Here is a 6,312-nt window from a genome sequence, read left to right on the forward strand (position 1 = left end):
CCTCGCCGGCGTCCCCGCCGGCCCGCCTGCCAGCCAGCCACTGCCCGGCCCGGGGGAGATGCTCGCGTTTGGCAGTGCAGCTTCTGCCTGCGAGAGAAGAAGCGATTTTGCTGCGCCAGCCATTTTCTGTCCCTAATTTACTCTTCCCTCGTCTGTAGGCTGCACGCTGTAATTTGAAAACGGTGCTTGACTCCTGATCCGGGGAGTGCCTGAGCAGCCGGTTTCGAGTTGCCTCAGATGAGTACTCTCATTGCAGTATGCAAACCGCAATTATTCCGATTCAGCTCAGCCCCGGGTTTGGTGTTAGTGTTTGAATATTCCTTATCCGATGTTAGTCTGGCTCCTGGAGGTTTATTGTGGGTGAGATGTCGTGTCCTTAATTACAAGTTGAACCTGAATACTTCAAGGAAGAACATGAATCCTTCGGTGCTGCAAGCGCAGGACGAAAAAGCCACGTTCGTCCGTGTGGAACTGAACCCGCTGAAGGTCTGGTTTTTATGGCTTTTAAATCAACACTATCGCTTCACAAACAATTAAGTAGGCTGCATCTTCTGGAGGTCGGTTTACATTAGGACCACTGGGCATTATTAGCTGGGTGTTAGAAAGTAGAAACTGGAAAGGGGAACACAGTGAATGGTTCAAAGTCTCGACTGTAAACCCAACTGTCCTCACAGAAATTTCTGTAGAGGGGGTTTGTCAGCAGGAAGGCACTTAAGATTTTCCCCCACTTAACATTTCCTCAGTCTTTCAGTAAGGTTTCTTCTAAAATGAGCCATGATGAGATTCCAGAAACCCAGTAGTTTTCCACTGGACATGAGATCGCCCCTATGGGAGCTGGGTGCCCCTTCTCAGTTCCTGGATGTTCTTTCTCTGTTCAGTTAGCTTAGCACAACAATTTTTGCAAATTTCCACTGTTAAGTGGCATCCCCTCAAAGAAGAAAAAGAAGTATTCCAGTCACAGGCGTGTGTATAACTAAAGGTAATTTAGCCGTAGCAGGGAGCTCCTGCTTTTTCCCATGCGGTGCCTTTGTTGACACAAGCCATTTCTCCTTTTTTCTTCTCTGCCTGTTGTTACAATTTGCTCTTTTCCAGCTCTTTGGAAAAATCGCAAAGCTGGCTAAAAAGAGTGGTAGCAGCTGGGGAAAAAAACCCAACTCTGTAGCACCTGCTGCAACAGAATATTGCCAACAAAGTAGGATTATAGCCCAATGTAGTTTTACACTGCAGCTGGCGCTAGGGTGAACTGATCTGTATTCACAGGCAGTACAAGAGACAAATAAAGTTTGGGAGATTTTATTGTTGTACAAACTGAGCCTTCTGCAGGTGTTCAGTGCTGACTTTGAATCTGTCTACATCCAGGATTTAATTTAGTGCTGGGTTTTAAATCATTGAGTTTTCATTTCATTATAAAAATATATATTGTTATTCCCTCCCTGCTCCCCAGTATTAGTTTTGCAGTTAGTGTGTTTGAAGCGAAGCATTTTTAATTTTTTTTTTTGCCAAAAGAATTATGGGTGGGATATGTTTCATTTCACCTCCCAAATTGAAAGGATGTATTTAAAATCCAAACTATTTGTAAGGAGGCCTTCCTTTCTCCTTAGAAGCCTCAAGCTTTAACTTTTTGTTGTTGAAACTATTGCATTTTAGCTTCCCAGCCTATCACATGAAATGAAAGTAGATGGGGCTTACTTAGCAGACTAGGTTTGCTAATACAGTAAAAATTAGGCGGAAACAAGTGTTGTAGTAGTAGGGGCTGGCCTGATGAGTTTGCTTATTATAATTGCCCAGTGAAAAACAAAATGTCTTGCCAATTCCATGCCTACTTTCCACCAGTCTGTGTTTTTAGGTTGTTGCTTCCACCTAATTAAAAAGTTAATATTGATGTAGCATTTCCTATATACATTTAAAAAAAAAGATAGTAGTTGAATCTATTAAAATCTCATTATTAAAAAGATAATCTTTTGTGTGGTTTCAATGGCAAGATTAGCCTCCATATTGAAGCAAGTTAATCTTCAGTAATCATGCCATCAGATTTCCCTGACATTTGCTTACAACTGAGATTTCTTGCTGCTAATTGTGTGATTGAATTCATCTTGCTCTACTAGGCTGAAAAAGAAAGTAAGAGAAGAATCGACCTTCAAACTGTGCCTCGGCTGATGTCAGACACTTTACTTGTGAAACTGAATGTCAACGTTGTTTTTTGCTCTTAGCAGCTTGGGCCTGATACAGCACGCACATGTGATATACTTCCTCTGTATAGGATAGCCTGTAAGTGCCAGTATTAAATCAGCCAGAGAGGTCACTGCTCAGAGGCACAAGGCAGCCCTGAAGGACTGGGAAATGACACTCCCATGCCTCCAGTCTGTTGCCCAAGGGAACCAGGAGTGTTTTCTCTACCTCAGAAAACCAAACCAAAACAAAAGAATGTGATGTTTAACCCATGTGGCTGACAACCTGACTCAAAACATTTTCAGTTTATAACTCTGACACACTTTACTGCTCTTAGAGCTGATGTCTGAAGTACATCACAAGTACTTCAGCACAGCTTCAAAATACCACCACAGCTACAATTCAATACCTTTACAGTCAGCATAAATTGCCTACAATGGGCATGTGCACATCTTATGGACACAGCAGGCTATGCTACGTTTAGACTCGCCTCCCCTAAATGTGGAAGGTATTTCACTGACTGAGCCATTTTTAAAGACAAGCCTTCCAACATTTAACAGCAAAGGTTTTCATTGTACACGGATTTAAACAAACAAACTTCTAGAATCTGGAATATAATAATTTGTATTTATACCATATTTACTTTTAAAGTGGACAAGAATCACGGTGAATACATTCTGGAAATGTGTCAGTACTCCTGAGAGTTATGTCAGGGATTCAAATATGACTCTTCTAAAGAAGAAATGGACAAATATTTTAACTTCATATTACCTAATCTGTTTACCAGAAAATACTGTTTGTTTCCGCTTGGGGAACGTCTGCTAAAGAAGAGTCAGAGTAAATGCTGTGATCTGCACTTTCAAGAAGAAGAGCAAAACAACAAAAAATGAATGCAAATGTTTTTCTGTAACAGCAAGAGTTGCAGATAACATAGTTACAGTCCTGCAATATGTAACAGGGCTGTTGTTCCTGTCAGCTACATTCAATGTTAAACAAGTGAAACTTCAGTGTTTTCACAATGTCAGAGCATGAAACAAGCTTGGATGTACATGACACCATACCAGGGCCTGATCTAAAGTCCAATTAAGTTTACACTTCAGTGTTGAGAAAACTCCCTTTCAGGAGATTCCCTTTTTTTCTGTGTTATCATTCGTGCATCATAAATACTACAGTATGTAATTCTGGCAAGTCAACCAAAATGTTAATTTCTGTGCTTATCTAGTGCTGACTAGAGACCACTTCTGGGGACAAAGCAGCTAGGAAATAGATTATTATTTTATTTTTCCCCTGAGGTATTGCCATGGCAGGAGGGGAGAGCACGGGCATGTCTGAAGCTGCTTAGAAAGACAGCAAAATCTGGAGACTCCTCACATGAGCAGATGGGATAGTAGTTTTTTGGCTTCAGGAATGCAAAAATAAAGCCAGTTAGATAACTGTAAGTGCTGCATGATCCATGTGTTTCTAATTGCTGCTCTGTATAGTAGTAACTCATGTATGACTACGTTACTCTTAATGGGTACCCTCATGCATAACTTGAAGCCGTGCCTAAAAAATACTTTTAAAATATTAATTCTACACTGTATCTCACCAGGATTCAAACAGAGCTATCCATATTGTCTGCATGCAAATGAAATAAAAAAAAAAATCTGCTCTTCTTTTAAGTTACTGTTTAAAGTACAACAGAAACTCAATTTTTCATTTCTGCTGAATCTTTCACACTGAAAATTTTCTTAGAAAACTTTATTTCATTTCTGTGGGGTCTCTTCCCCCAGCAGAAGCCAAAATAGGATGAATAAACATATTTGGGATGCAGCCGCGCTGTAGGCGCATGCCTATGACAGGCTGCAAGGTGGATGAGAGCAGGGGGAGGAGAAGGGAACGTAGCCTGGAGAAGCAGTGCAGGAAAGACAGAAGCAAAAATAACCGTCGCAAGAACTGCAGTGCTCCTCGGTATTCGTTACTGAAACCACTGCTCTTCAGTTTGCCTTGCTCAAGCAGACCCTAAACCATGCGGGGATGCATGCACACTTGGGGGTGGGTGGTTGATTTTGGCTGAGATAATGTCCAGGGAATAGTCTACGCGCAGTGCTGAGGTACCCACAGGGGGAGATGTAGTGATAGGACAATTTGTCGTAGTTACAGTCACTTCCCACAATGATTGCAAAACCCCAAAGGACAGAGAAAGAAACTGCAGACGGTAAAGGAGAAGCAGGAACAGATAATTATATGGCTCCACAGGAAGATCTGATTAAGCTCACTTTAAAAACCACTGTGCAAGACTAGAAACGTTGCACTTCTGCAGAACAGGCTATGAACCAGATTACAAATACAGACTCTCCTTGCTAGGAATACAATCATTAGCGCAGATGCCTTAAGCTTATACAGAAGTACTAGGTTTTGGGAAAAACTTTTTGCCAAGAAATTACAGAGGTATTAGCCTTACTAGTACATGACAGTGCTTTGGTGTAGCTGGTGAGAGAACTCCTCTGATTCACTTTGTAAGGGTATGGTTAGAGAATACATCAATTGTTGCCAACTTCTGTGACCTTGTCATTGGTTTTAAAAAGCTGAGGTGTTTTTTTTCAAAGACTAATTAAATTAATTCCTCTGATTAATCACAACTCAAAGTTTTAGTTAAGAGATTCTTGTCCCCTTAGATGTAGAGAAAAAAAATTGTTGAAAGTGTGAGTCAGTGCAGAATTAAACATCTTAAAGAAAATTAAACACTCACTCTAAATCTAAACTAGTATCTGACAGGTAATACTAGGTACAGTGAGTTTCCTGGTTTCTCTGCATTAGGGTGAGTGCTTATGTAGTTGATGTGCTCCATATCTCTAAGCAAGTTTAGCACAGAATTTCAGAAAACTGATATTAACAGCGTATTTGTCTCTCACATACACTGCTCTCTTGCCAGTCAGAGCTCTTTTCCTCAAGAGAATAAACACCGGGAAAAGCCATGGGAGAAATATCTATGTCTGACACCATGAATCACCTGCTCACCAGACTGGCTCCTCCTTATGGCCTAAGCATAAGATCAACAGTGCTAGCTCACAGAAAAAAAACACAAGAAAACCCAAACACCACAACCCGTGTACAGTGGTGTTGGGATTAATCAATAAGAGTGACTCAGACTGATGCACAGTATTAGGATTTCTTTGCTCCCACCAGAAACTTAGCTCCAGACTCCCTAACAATAGAGTAACAATAGAGTGCTTTTTGAGACCTTCAGTGAAAATACAGAAATCTTGGAACATGGACAGTCTGTCTGCTTCTACAGTAGCTGCTGTGGATGACAGTGCAAATATAATAAGCATGCAGCAGATTTCAGGTGCAGACATGTCCTTATATTTAGTTTTATACCAGTAGCCTCTTTTATGTGGCTGGGAAGATGAGGAGTGTCAGTATCTGTTCTAAAGGTGTTACAGGTATTAGAAATACCAGTTTTCACACTATACATTTGAGGACAGAGAGGCATATGAAAGCCTTAAGAATTTTTAAAATAAATTAGCAAGGTAGTAATTATGATTTTAAAGTTTGGCGCCTAGGTTGTAGAGTTATTCTTTAAAAGTCTTATTCATTAGGAAGTCTTATAAAAACTGTACTATGTTTCAGAGTTAGGCACTGTGATTACCTTAACAGGTCAAGGGATTTCTAATATAGAGTATTGGTATAGGGAAGATATGGTGAACTGCAAGACAATTTCAATGCAATTGGCTAGTCTTCCTCCTAAGCATTTTGCATTTTTCTATAAGGATGTGAAGCCGTCCTTCCTGGGCTCAACTTCACTCCCAGTTCTCTCTACCTCCTCCCCCGCAGTGGCACAGGAGGACGGGGAATGGGGGTTGTGGTCAGTTTTGTCACATGTTGTCTCTGCTGCTCTTCCCTCCTCCAGGGGAGGACTCCTCACACTCGTCCCCTGCTCCAGCATGGGGTCCCTCCCAAAGGAGACAGTCCTCCATGAACTTCTCCAATGTGAGTCCTTCCCATGGGCTGCAGTTCTTCACAAACTGCTCCAGCGTGGGTCCCCTGCGGGGTCACAAGTCCTGCCAGAAAACCTGCTCCGTGGGCTCCTCTGTCCACAGATTCGCAGGTCCTGCCAGGAGCCTGCTCCAGTGTGGGCTTCCCACGGGGTCACAGCCTCCT

The 6,312-nt window shown here is 41.7% G+C and overlaps 1 protein-coding gene across 1 annotated transcript in view; it reads right to left on the minus strand.

Annotated features, from left to right (window-relative positions):
• Positions 1 to 6,312, minus strand: part of LMNB1 (lamin B1) — a 30,559-nt gene that overhangs the window by 20,733 nt on the left and 3,514 nt on the right. The gene's annotated exons all lie outside the window — the stretch shown is intronic.

Source organism: Haliaeetus leucocephalus, unplaced genomic scaffold, assembly GCF_000737465.1.
Source record: "Haliaeetus leucocephalus isolate CR32 unplaced genomic scaffold, Haliaeetus_leucocephalus-4.0 Scaffold203, whole genome shotgun sequence".
Classification (NCBI taxonomy): Eukaryota; Metazoa; Chordata; class Aves; order Accipitriformes; family Accipitridae; genus Haliaeetus; species Haliaeetus leucocephalus.